Below are 14,176 nucleotides of genomic sequence, written 5' to 3' on the forward strand. Positions count from 1 at the left end.
AGGCGTTCGGGTAGTTTTCCGAAAAGGTGAATCACCCAGAAAAAGTGTTTTCCAGTCGGGCGATCGCTCACAATGCTGATGTTTGCCTTGGACATCTTCGAAGGATTGTTAAAAGCCAACAAAAGCAAACGTTCTTGACAAAACGCCAAGCGAAAACCACTTCTGAGTGAGAACATGAACTAAAGAGGGCAAAAAAACGATGAGGACGTAGTTAAAAGTTAAATGATCATCATTTTTATTATTTATTCTTTGTTTTTTACATTATGCACAACTCTTATTTATTGTGCAATAATTTAATTGTCACCTGTATTTGTTACGTATTTTGATACATTTTTAAGCTTTAGAAAACATTTTGTGGGGAGGGAGGGTTTGGAACGGATTTGTGCATTCACATGGAAAATGTGTCTCTATTTCCAAAATTTTCTGGTTAAGAAATTTCTTCCAGAACCAATTAATTTCGTAATGAGAGGTACCACTGTATGGGCCGGTAAAACACATCACTGCATTCATCACATTTTGGATCAGCACATCTAACTGCAAAGAATACATCTTTTGAAACAGAATGTTTTGTTATTTTGCACTTTAAAGGTGACACATGATGGACAATGACTTTTTAGTTGCTTGTATGGAAATAATTGGTGTTCCTGCCCATTCATCACATTTGAAATAAACCATGTAAGACCATTATGATGCAGAAACACCCACATCCCAAGCTGTGTCACCCTTGTTGTCATCTCGGAGGCACAAGGTAAGCAGAGCTGCAACTCAATTTTGCTGGATACACCGACAGAATATTGCTGTCTCTCATCGGTTGGCTACCGCTATTGTTCAGTTTAGATTTGGGGGACAAGACGCTTGATTGTCGATGGACAGATCGTCAATTGCGGGTTGTTTGTACCACACACTATATGAACACTTAGAAAATGTGTTCAGATTCTAAAAAGCGTTTGTGTATCGCTCGCTTTGTGTCAGTATTGGAAAATGTAGCATATAAGTAAAGTTTGGAAATAAGTGAACAGAGGTCCACCAAATTGTGTGAATTAGCTGAAGAATTAAGCAACAAGATTTGGACTCAAAGCATCTACCAGCTGTCACATGTCCCTGCCTCTCTCTCGCTTCACTTCCCAGTTTGGCGACTCCGAAGGTTGAGAAATACCCATGTCATTCTTGGCATAGATGCGGAACTTGTACTGCGTTCCTGGCAAAATATTGATGGCCGTAAACTTTTTGTTGCAAAGATGGTCCGCTACCGTTTGCCAACTGCTCTTTGACGGAGTCGCGCTTGGTGATCAGGTAGTGCAGCCTGTCATCTTTTTTCTAATCCGGAGAGGCGGTCCAAGTGATCATCACTGTTCCAAACACATTCTCATCCAACTCCACCATGCCTGGAGGCTTGGAGTCATCTAGGAAAATAATCAACGTTAAGCCACATAGAAAAATAATAAAATACACAGATTACTTATCTATGCAGCTCTCTTGCTGTGGATGACCAAGTAATCTACCAATTCAATTCTACCTGTGACTCTCATCTCAACACTGCATGATTCTTGTCCAACGATGTTCCTCAAGGTCAGTGTGTCGATCCCGGTGTCTATGCTCAGACGACGCGATCATTAAGTGTTGGAGTAATCTATGAGCAAAATTGTATCGTGTTTAAAGTTTCATTTATTTGGGCACATCGAAGCGTTTGGGTGCGTATCCAGCACCCACAAATGGCTGCACACAAAGGTGCCGGCCATCTGGCCGGGGGACTGTTGAAGTCCACAATTAGCACGTCAATACAGGTGGACAACCACAGGGGAGAAGGCGACACTCGGTCACAAAAGGGGAATGAATAATTCGGGAACAGCGGTTGAGCAACAAAAGACGAGTTGAGAACACCCGTCGCGCCCAGACGACATTGACCATCCGCAAAGTCTACAACATGTTAATTCGATGTAGACCAGCCAGAAAAGGCGCCAATGTACTGGTGGTTCAAGTTTGAAAAACAGGTAACCAATCACTACCGAGGAGCCGGACCGGGGGTGCGGCATGCAAATATCGGGGGCAGTGTTTTTCTTGTATTTTGCATATGTTACAATAAAATGGCGAACTCGCGGTGGCGGGACTTTGAGTGTGATCGCGGAGCAACTGACCGTCGTTCGCTCTCGGAGATCCGCTCCCGCCGATATTGAAGACAATTTTCCTGTGTGCCGAGTCATTTCTTTAACTTTGTCCGAGAAAATCTCTGACATTAAGTGATGAAGTGTCGGAATTGCTCACTGTCACATGCTTGGGAAGAGGCAGCCCAATCTTGACCGATGTAATTGTTGGTATTGGAGAATCCTGTCAACAGCATGAGACAGAGGTTTTTAAAAATCTGTCTCACTGAAATGTGCAGAGGTACCGGGTTCGATTCCAGCTCCGGCCTCCCTGTGTGGAGTTTGCATGTTCTCCCCGGGCCTGCGTGGGTTTTCTCCGGGTGCTCCGGTTTCCTCCCACATTCCAAAAACATGCATGGCAGGTTGATTGGACGCTCTAAATTGTCCCTAGGTGTGAGTGTGGGCGTGGATGGTTGTTCGTCTCTGTGTGCCCTGCAATTGGCTGGCTACTGATTCAGGGTGTCCCCCGCCTACTGCCCGAAGACGGCTGGGATAGGCTCCAGCACCCCCCGCGACCCTAGTGAGGATCAAGCGGTTCGGAAATTGGATGGATGGATGTCTCACTGAAATGTGCTCATTCCTTTTCATGCATACTGAACCTAGAAGTTATAGTTGACCCTTGTGGAGTTGCCAGCTCTCGTTATGATCAAGTTCTTCTTTTTTTTTGTCAGTAAATTGAGGTCTCACTGCATTGGAATGAGTATACAAAATCAGCATAATTTGAGGTTAACCCTCATTGGTGGTGTTGGAGGCGGGGGAGGGAAAGGTTGTTGTGGACACTGCGGGATCCTTTCACTGTCCTCTGCTCCCCTCAGGTCCTCTGCGTGTTCGTTTGAATTTGGGCTGAGGTGAGGTGCAAAGTCAGAGGCTGGAAATGGAGAGGTTCTTGCAAGAGGATTTACTGAACGTTCAGGGCACAAGTGTGATACAAGCAATTGTTGTGGTCAAGGTGCAAATGCGCAAAGGCAACATCTCCATACAAGTCTTATATATCCTAAGCGGGGCGTAACTCCAAATGGATATCATCCTTTCTGTTTCAGGATGAGAGCTCTAATGTTCTAATGTTCTTGGCTTCTTTTCATTTCTTAATGGAATCATCAAATACTTTTGTTTTCGAATGACATAAAACATAATCGCAGTGCTTTAACGTTGCAACATTTTTAGCTTTCAAAGACATAAAACATAATGACAGTGCTTTAATGTTGCAACATTTTTAGCTTTTCTTCGACGTCGTCTTAACGCTGGCTTCCACGAAACCCTAATTATTCGCAGGGCCTCTACTTTTGGTTGGAACACAAGAGCGAAACCGCAAGCTAGCCAAGAGATGCACTTACAGCATTTTCTGGTCTATTTCTGCAAAAGGTGTTAACATTATTTTTTCGTTGTTAAGACAGTTCAAGTCAAGGTCACATCATAAGGTTCAGGTGGCGGTCATATTGCAAGGTTCAGAGTAATAGTCATATATAGTCAAAAGTCTGTCTGTCTGCAATAAGTAGTTTAAGCTAAACATGCAAATGGATAAATGATGGCTTCAGTGGCTAGCACTCTTACCCAGTACATGGCCATTGACTTAAGACCCATGATGGTGAAGGAGTTTATAATGATAGCGCTTGAGTTACAATGACACCACTCATGGTTTTCGGCAGGCCTGATCTCCACAAAATATCCCTTGGCCTCATTCTGGTCCCCTTCTTCTTTTAGCATCTTTCTCATACTTTAATTTTTCGGATCATTAAATGATGTTATATCTCACAAAGACAATCCCAAAAATGCATTTTAAAAGTCACGTTGTTTGACTTTCAGCTCCCTTTTGGTGAGGGGTCGCTACAGTGGGTTACTCACATGATCTGTAAAAAACACCAACCTGTCTGGCACGATGTGAAAAGTGAATTGTGCTGCTTTGTGAAATCATGAGTGAACTGTGGTCACACTTTTTGGAAAGATTAGTTCAATTTTGATCGAGACAGCCAGGCCCTTTTGACTGCACAATATGTTGAATTAAAAAAGACACACATACACACACACAATAGTACCAGTCAGATCAAGTGAAGTAGGCTACAAGGAGATGTGAGCCAATTGCTTTTTCGTCAATGGACGCTACAGCTTCTTGTTTGCTTTCAAACATAACTTGTAGCAGACATGTGCACATTTTCAGCATGACCTCTTTGATCCACTGGTTAAATGACGCTCTGATTCGCTCCTCTTTCATCTATAACTGCTTTAAACAACAACGTGTATGCAGAAAAAGTGGTTTAGATTGCACGACTGTCTGTGTCTAATGTGTTGTTTTGTATTATTTTGTCATTTTATGTTAACTGTTCTTTTGATGGCGGCGCGGGCACCCGCAGCGGCTCCTCTCTCTGATGAGGAATGTCATTTCATCTCTGCTGTATGTTGCACATGTAGCACATTTGACAATGAAGTTGACTTGACTTGACTTGACAAGATCTCAAAACAAAGGTATCGTGCCATGATTCAAGGAAATTCAAGAACAAAGGAGAAACAAAGTGATTCCAATCTGTCAGTTTAGAAATTTCATTTACAAGGGGCTGTGACGCAAGTGAACTCTGGTCGCAGACCTTATCACAACTGTGGTAAACCTTTCCAGTAGTGGTATGCCAACCAAAATTATTAACAGTGGCTGATTCAGTGGGTCACAAAAGAACTCGGAATGACATCCAAAGAACTGCGGCCTCTGATTGACACAGTTGAGAATAGTGCTCAATGATTGACCCGTAAAGACACTAGACAACATTGGAATGCATGGGGGAAAGAACTCACGACTTAATAAAGGAGTGCATTTAGAAGGTTTTTTATTTTTTTCTCTCTCTCTGTTGATGACTACAAATAATTTTAGAGAAACTGCATCATGTACTTTCTTTGGTTGTCTTTGTGAGATTTTAAAATGAGTAGGATGAGCCAAAATACTCTCATATGATAAATATGCAAATTTAAAAATTCAGAATCAGAAATCATGGCGGCAATTTTGTTGTTTTTTTCATTCGCGCTGTTCATACCGAGAACAATGAGTTGAGTGACTGTCTCTATTGGTCCAAATTCATTTTAAAAAATCTTTATCTTCATTTCCCCTGAGGTTTTGCGATTGCACTTGAGCAGCAATAAGCGAGTGTGCGTGGAGGACTTCTCAATTCTTGTCCGGGCGTCCTCCAACAGCTCTTCACCTTCGTTGTACCACTGGATTTTCATTGGCTCTCGGCCAACAAAGGACAGCTTGAAGGCTGCATCTTTCCCAGTGTTTACTATCGCCGGTTTTAAGAACCTAGCGAGGTCATCCTTGTTCAGTCTCAGGGGGTCAGTCGGAAGAGCACATATTCTTTTATCCGAGCCATTCATCACCAAACGACCTCTTCAGGGGATACTCTTCTTTTTTATTTTTTCTTGTCACTACCTTCAATCACCATCGCTTCCGTTTTATGGCCATCGGCCTCAAAGCGATACTTTCCTGCATCCTCTTCTTTGCAGTTTTTTTTTTTTAACACAAGCTTGCGGTAAGTCCCATCTTCAACAATTTAAGGGGTGTTCACACGGCACACATTTGCTCCGGCGCTGCACCGATGTATTTTGTTGCGATATATTTTGCACCGCAGCAAATTGTGTGGAGCGTTCACACGTACAAAGCCGCTGAGCGTGTCTGCACCGGCACAGCGTCGGTGCAGCCCCACTTGCGTTCACACGGCAGTTTCTGCAGCGGAGCAAAATGACAGAAAACAAATGAGCTGTCGTGTTGGTTCTTTTTAAAACGTATACACAACTCAAGCGACTACTGGACAGGCACATCCTTCTCCTTCTCGGTCTCCGTGCCTTCTGCTCGAGAGTGACCGCCCCCGAAAACGTAAATCAACGATGACTTCAATGACACTCAGAAAAGCAAACACGTAATGCGCCAAACATAAAATCAAGAGAGGAAATCACAAAATAAATTATATGGGGGTTGTGAACACACAACAAAGGAACAAACTACACAAACAACTCCGAGACAGTCCAGTCTCCTACAAAAGGAAAGATGTTACCAGCCAAGTCTTGTGTCGTTATTAAACAAACACATGACGGAAGTCCGACAGAGCACGAAAGCAACGCATTTTCACCGTACGTACGCTTCACAAGCATTTGCTCTGGAGCAAATTTAACCCAGTTGCGTTCACACGTGCAAATTTACACCGGTGCTGCTTCGCAAACGAGCATTTGCTCCGGAGCAAATTTTTAAACCACCTCCCTGAGGTGGATCAAATTTGGTCCGGTGTAAGCTGTTTTCCGGGGCTACGCCGGAGCTAATTTGCACGTGTGAACGCTCTACTGGGGCAGCCCCGGCGTAGCACCGGACCAAATCTTGCCGTGTGAACACCCCTACAGACATCATCTGTGGATCAGTGGCGATTGCTCTCGGACTGCAAGGGAAGCTCGGCTAAAATGTCAAAGAATAAGTGATCAAATATCCATCCATCCATCCATTTTCCGAACCGCTTGATCCTCACTAGGGTCGCGGGGGTGCTGGAGCCTATCCCAGCTGTCTTCGGGCAGTAGGCGGGGGACACCCTGAATCGGTTGCCAGCCAATCGCAGGGCACACAGAGACGTGCTAACCACTGGACTACCGGGCCGCCTGTGATCAAATATATGAATGTCAATTTCATTGTGTGTACATGTCATTGACTAAATATGCGTTACAACGTGCTCAACTTTTGTTCCGAATCAGCCTCTTCTTACTGGTTACGACGCGACTCCCTTCTCATTCATTCCCGCAGATTCGCTGTGCTTTAAACAGTGGACGCTGAGCGCCCGCAGAGCGTCTCGAGAGTTCAGGGTAGGTTGTCCCAATGTGTTGAACGGAGACGAGTCATTGGATACAAGTTGGTTTTTGCCCCGCCCACGGACGCTCGGCGTCTCTGGGACTGGATGCAGTGGGAGGGACCGGACGCCAGGCTTTTCAGCATCAGATTGGATGATCTGTCTGAACCTGTGTGCCAGTTTGATTGACATTGAAATGAGCCAATCACCGACCTTTTAGTGTAGGCATCCGTGTGAGCAATTTTTCAATTCGCATTCTGTTCTGAGTTGAGCTGGAGACTTCTCCTAATCATCTTAGCGACACTCTTCATTGTAAACATCCATCCATCCATCCATTTTCCGAACCGCTTGATCCTCACTAGGGTCGCGGGGGGTGCTGGAGCCTATCCCAGCCGTCTTCGGGCAGTAGGCGGGGACACCCTGAATCAGTTGCCAGCCAATCGCAGCGACAAATTAATCTTTTATTTCTGGTGGGTTTTATTGTAGTTCCTGTAGTTGTAGGACACTAATTAAGTCCCTGGAAAAGACGTCTTGTTGGTATGACAGGGTCACAGATCATTTTCTTGAAAAGGAACGGAGAGTAGAATTCACTTATAAATAAACTGACACATTTTATGATGTCGGCCAAAATTGAGCTTCCCCTCTTTGACAGACCAGCATCCGCCACTGCTGTGGATGTTATTTAAAATATACATTGGAGCCATTAAAAAACAAATCAACAACAAAAAAAAACACCACTCTCAAATATACTCTTTGTCTCTCACCTCTTTTTCATCTTTGTACCAGACTCCTTCACATTCCTCGCTGGTCAGTCTGCAGACTTACTCTGCCTCCATGTCAATGATGGCATTTATGTCAGACAAAGCGCTGGTAAAGCAAACACCCGCATCTAAAGGGTAAAGAACACACTTCTTCTTCTTCTTCTTCTTCTCCTTTCGGCTTGTCCCTTTTCAGGGGTTACCAAAGCGAGTCATTAATTTCCATTTTTCCCTGTTCTCTGCATCCTCTACTCTGACTCCAACGACCTGCATATCTTCCCTCACGGCATCCATGAATCTCCTCTTTGGCCTTCCTCTCCGTCTCCGACCTGGTAGCTCCATCTCTAACATTCTCCTACCAATGTATCCACTGTCCCTCCTCTGTACATGTCCAAACCATCTCAGTCTGGCCTCTCTAACTTTTTCTCCAAACTTTCCTGTCTGAGTTGTCCCTCTGATGACCTCATTTCTGATCCTGTCCATCCTTGTCACTCTATTGTTTGGAAAAATCTCATTCATCTTACCAGTGACAATATCGGGAACGAGTGGGCCTCTTCTTACTCTCTTCTTTTTCTCCAGAACTGGCTCCTCTTCTTCTCTATCGTCAGATGCTTTGGCATCAGCGGCAACCTCAGCTTGCTTTGCCCGTATCTTCTGCTTCGGCTTGTTTTCTCTCTTCTCCTCTCCCACTCCCTCTGCGTCTTCCATTCCACTCTCCTCTTTCTATTCCTCATCCTCTACCTCAAAGTCCTCCTCTCCTTTTTTTTGGTCTACTTCTTTTCCCTCCTCTTGCTCCATTTCTGTAACTGATTCTCTGGTGGCTGTTGGTATGGTTGCATCTCCATCCATCACTTTGTTTTTTTCTCAACCTTCTCCACCTTACTATGCTTAATATGAGCCATCAGTCCAGATGCACCGTCTCACCTTTTAAGTCGGTTGAGAAGATCTTGACACCATCAACATCCACTTGATACAAGTCAGCATCATCGGGATTAACACCATTGATGCTAATGACAATTTTTTTCCCGACTTGCCTTAAAGTGTTCTTGACCTTGATACAATCTTCAAAAGGAATCATTACGCCATCCTGTCCGGTCGAATTGAAGACTATTTTTTTCCCACACTCTTTCACATTTACAAGACTTTGGCAATTGAAAAGGAAGTGTCTGACCTTATACAAGAAGATTTTGCTTATAGGGTCTTTAAGAGACATTTCAAGCTCAAACTCTGCCCCATTGCCTTTGACTTCAATGGGTTTTAGGTTGCAGAGTGTCTCGACAACCTGTTTTTATGAATATCAGGACAAAGCAATCCTGTGTGTGCCATATTATGTTGCACATAAGCTCCATGCATCCATTTTCAATACTGCTTATCCTGTTCAGGCTTGCATGGTGTTGAAAGCCTATCCCGGCTGACTTCGATCAAAAGGCAGACTTCACCCTGAATTGGTTAGTCGCAGGAGACATATCGAAGGAGACAGCCATTCACACTCACATTTACGCCGTCACTGACAGGGAACCGAGGCTGTAGATTTGTAGAATAAAAATGCAGGAAAAAAAACACCTTGTCCTGCTCACGCTCCCTTTCCAGTTTCTTCTCATTTAGTTTCTTCAGCATCCAGTGGAAATCCGTGACACCATATTCGCTGCAGATATTCTCATAATCTTTGTCGTCGAGGACTCGTTTGATTTCAGGTTTTCATCCGATGTTAGCCCTACTCAAGAAATTCATTGATATCAATGCCTATGCCATCTGCTTTTGCCACCCTGATTCTTTGGAGTTCTTACTTACGTGTGTTTTAAGGCCTTCCTGAAGTCTTCAGGGAGTTCTCGCACAGCTGGAAGCAATGGAGATTGGTGTGTGTGTGGGGGGGGGGGGGGGGCAGGCGGGAGTGATTGATTAATTCAGTGTATGCGTGTCTTTGCATCTCAAACAGTGTGGAGTGTGTACCTGTTCTTGATTGCTGCAAGGCTCTGCTCTTTTTATAGCCAACTAGAAAGGAAACCATTAGAATGGAGGACAATTAATCCCTCTCAGTAATTACGTTTTTTAAATGATGTACGTGACTCACCTTCAAAGACATTAGGGGCAGCTGTGAGAACTGCTTTTCCGTACTCATTTGCCGCAAAACATTTTTGTAAGAGTCAGCGTGTTCCACTGACTCATCCCGGATCTATAAAAATGCAAGATTGATGCCACAGTTACAGTATTTCCGCTGATTTATTCCTATTTCCTTCAGTCTTGTATATCTGTTCACCAGAATGCGTATCATAGACCATTTTGCAATTTTTTTTCATCAATGTCCCCATCATTTCTCGCCCACGACACCCTCGGCACAGGGTGCCATTAACTATGGCTTTGAAAACGGCAAGCTTTCCTGGAAATGAGCGGCGTCAAACTTGCTGTTCATCATGCCGTCAGGTGTGACATACAAAAACACACGCGGCTTTGACACGGGACTATTTGCAGCTTACCGTCCTGAATGTTAAGCGCGATGGGTTTCCGGGTGAAGTTTGGTGCCTGCAGGGATTTCTACAATTGTGTGACCATCACACCCGGTACCCAATTTCTTTTTTATATTCACTGTAAAAAAAAAAAATAGAAAAAAATAAAATATCATGGCATTTGTTGAAATAGATTGAATCCCTCTAAGGTCGTACCTTTGGGATTTTTTATAAAGTTTTATAAAAGAAAAGTAAAGAACAGAAACTGATATTACTTACCTTGTCCAGGAACAGTGGGCTGCACATCCTTGCCTCTGCGTATCTTAAATATTTTGATTTAGATGCACAGCTTGGACAGTTGCTCTGTAAAATGCAAATTATATATAGTTGATGCAGGGCAGCAAATGGTTGATCTTTGGATTCGAATTGTCTCAAAAGTGTTTTGGGAACATTTGGAAAGAGATCCCCCCATTCCGTTCTAAAATATATTTCCTAATCGGCAATAAACCCATTTGTTATTCCTTAATTTTCCCCACTATCAATCAGGAAAACATCATAAAGCCGAGTCTCCAATTGGACATTTCTGGTGCATGCAGTACACTTACAATTGCAGTTTGTCGTAATATACAGCAGAGTGAAATTTTGGTGTGATATCCACAAGCCATCCGATTCATCCCGTAAATGACAAAGCCCCCGCGGTCATCAAATAATTGTATAAAGCCTACGGATTCCTGCAAATAATGTTGAAATTCATACTTTTGCGTTACTACACAACCGCCAGGGATGGCTCGAGTATATTTTCTCTCCGGGGACTGAAGTGGGTCTTGACCACTACATAAGGAACTTGAGAAAATAATTGATGAATATATTTTACAATATCAAGTGAAATTCTGGAAGGGCTTAGTTTGGGCTACATTGATTTCTGACAGGGCTATAGCCCTTCACAGCACCGGTAAATCATAGACCCTTATTTTATTTTATTTTTTTCATTTCTCACCTGGATGTGTCAATTCTGCATTCAAACAAGTCCAGACCATGCCACCATCATACAGTGCACATTCTCATTTGTTTTGACTAAAATTATATACGCTGTTCATTTGCAACATGCATAACTTTGACTCAGCTGTTATCAAATGGGCACAATTCATTTCACATGAAATAAGTTCAAGGGCAAGAATACATATTTGAGAATAAGCTCAGCATCTTGGTGCCTCGACTCACTATTTTCCAAGCCGAGGTTTATCCGCCGATGTGCTGCCAGGTCATTCCTGCGAGTGGGAGTGAAGGCTTTTGAGACGCAACCTTACCCTTTGCTCTTTTACTGTGGCCCTCAGGGATAGATTTACTCGCATGGACCCCAAAAAGCCATACGTTCTTGAAAAGGCGGCATGAGAGGATATGCAACCATGACGCCTTGTAATCCCTCTCTCAACTACAGAATGTCTACTAAAAGCTTTCAGAATGAAACGTGAAGTCTTTTTTTGCTTGAAGGTCTTTGCAATTGTTGTCCTTAGTCGCCTTAGTCTCTGTAACCGTTACAGTGAAACGTTTACCAATCAAGTGCAAAGTGTTATTTCAACTAATTGTGTAAACAAATGTCAGGAGTACGAAAACGCCAATTCATTCTTGGAAATTGCATTTATATTGAACTGTGTACAGTTCTTTTCTGAAACATATACCGTATTTTCCGCACAATAGGGCACACCAAAACGTCTTCAATTTTCTTAAAAGCTCACCAGAGTGCCTTAAAATCCGGTGCGTCGTTCGTATGGTCATTACGGTAATACATCGACTCCAAGATGGCTCCTTCCTGGAGACATGCTTCCAATGTGATTATAACTTGCTGTTGGTTCAGTGAACTATGTCGCTGCTTTATTAAATAACTTTTGTTGCTATAGCCACCCCTATAGAATTTATATTGTGATTTCATCATTTGTGAATACACAACAAAGGAATAAATAACGACTACTGACATCTGATCGTAGTAGTCGTGGCGCTATGATCAAGGAAATGCCAATGCGTTTTTCGGAGGCGGTCATGAATGCCTCGAGTTGAACGGAATAAGAGAAGGCACGGCGACGGACAAAGACTCACCTGTATTTGTTGAAAAAAGGAGAGCTGTGGTTTTATTTTTTTTTAAACGCAGACTTTATTAATGGTTTTCACAGTCTCAACAAATACAGGTACTGTACGTCTTTGTCCGTCTCCGTGCCTTCTTCCGTTCCACTCGAGAGGCATTCATGGCCGCCTCCGAAAAACGTAAATTAATTATTACTTCAATGAAACCACGAAGAAAATCAAGCAAGGAAATCACAAAATAAATTCTGTAGGGTGGATATAGAATTTATTTTGTGATTTCCTTGCTTGATTTTATGTTTTGATGCATTATTTTCAATTTTCGTACTTTCATTTAAGTCCAGTAATAGTAAATTTACATTTTTCAGAGGCGGTGATGAATACCTCTCAAGTTGAACGGACGCCTCTCGAGTTGAATGGAAGGAGCGTAGCACCATCTAGTGGAGGGATTGTAGATTGCGCCTTATAATGTGAAGCGTCCAATGTATGATTTTTTTTTTTACAAAATAGCCATTCATTGAAGGTGCACCTCATAATCCAGTCCGTCTTTTAGTGCCGAAAATACGGTATTTTGTGCAATGAAACACACACAATTTTGCTGCTGTCAACTGCAAATTTCCCCAGTGTGGCACAAATAAAGGTTATCTTATCTTATCTTTCTTAAATGTGGCCAAATATTCATCAATTTGCTCAAATCCTTCATATACCAAACGCGGAAGGTAAACAAAATCATAAAAGTCATATTTGGATAATCTACATTTTCATGCAGACATGGAGTGAAAATTGTTTTATTTCATTTCGCATTGTAAGGAGCCCTGCCCTTCAAACGTGAGAAAAGACTCCCCGGTGTGTGAAACTGCTGACCCCGTCTTCTTCAGCGACACTAAAATTGGACCGCAACCCTAAAAAAAAAGCACTGGGATGTAATGCTAGAAGATGCGACTATAAATTTGTGAATATGAAGGGGTGTTCACACGGCACACACTTGCATTGGTGCTGCACCGACGTATTTTGTTGCGATATATCTTACACCGGTGCAAATTTTGTGAAGCATTCACACGTAAAAAGCTGCTGACTAAAGAGAAGCGTGTTTACCCCGGTGAAGCCCCACTTGCATTCACACGGCATTTTCTGTGGCCGTACAATACGATCGTAATAATACCGAAATAAAACAAAGAGCTGTCGTGTTGGTTCTTTTTAAAACATACACTTTATTATTTTGTTTAACTCAAGCCACTACAGGCGCATCCATCTCCTCTCCGTCTCCGTGCTTTCTGCTCGAGAGGCGTTCAATGCCCCCGAAAACGTTAATCAACGATGACTTCAATGACACTCAGAAAAGCAAACATTGTGCGCCAAACATAAAATCAAGAGAGGAAATCTCAAAATAAATTATATGGGGGGGCGGGGGCGGGGGGCTGTCAACACACAACAGAGGAACAAACTACACAAACAACTCAGAGACAGTCCATTCTCCTACAAAAGGAAAGATGGCGGAAGTACAACAGAGCACGGAAGCAACACATTCTACCCGTATGTAATCAACTCTTCTCATGCGTAGGGAGTCTAGCCCTGTAGCGTTCACACGTACCATTTTACATCGGTGCCGCCCCGCAAACGAGCATTGACTCCGGAGCAAATTTTTAAACCACTTCCTTGAGCAGGGTTAAATTTGCTCCGGTTCAAGCTGTTTTCAGGGGCTACACCGATGTAACTTTGTACGTGTGAACGCTCTACAGGGGCTGCCCCAGTGCTGCACCGGAGCAAAAGTTGCTGTGTGAACACCCCTTCAATTAGCTGCATACTCCTTCAGTGAGTGTCAAGTGTTTTCTATGTTCTTGCTATTTTCAGGCTTCACCTAGTGCCAAAAGAAACAGAAATATGAAAATATAGTGGCTTGACCTTTGGGACCTTCTCCATGAAAGAAGATCCCAGGGAAAGGGTTGCTGAAG

The 14,176-nt window shown here is 43.2% G+C and overlaps 1 pseudogene; it reads right to left on the bottom strand.

The window, feature by feature from the left end:
* Positions 1–1,091: 1,091 nt before the first annotated feature.
* LOC147200964 (immunoglobulin-like and fibronectin type III domain-containing protein 1) lies at positions 1,092–10,476 on the bottom strand (annotated as a pseudogene).
* Positions 10,477–14,176: the final 3,700 nt, after the last annotated feature.

The sequence above is a fragment of the Hippocampus guttulatus genome, chromosome 8, assembly GCF_054856545.1.
Source record: "Hippocampus guttulatus isolate MCC_2025c chromosome 8, RoL_Hgut_1.0, whole genome shotgun sequence".
NCBI lineage: Eukaryota > Metazoa > Chordata > Actinopteri > Syngnathiformes > Syngnathidae > Hippocampus > Hippocampus guttulatus.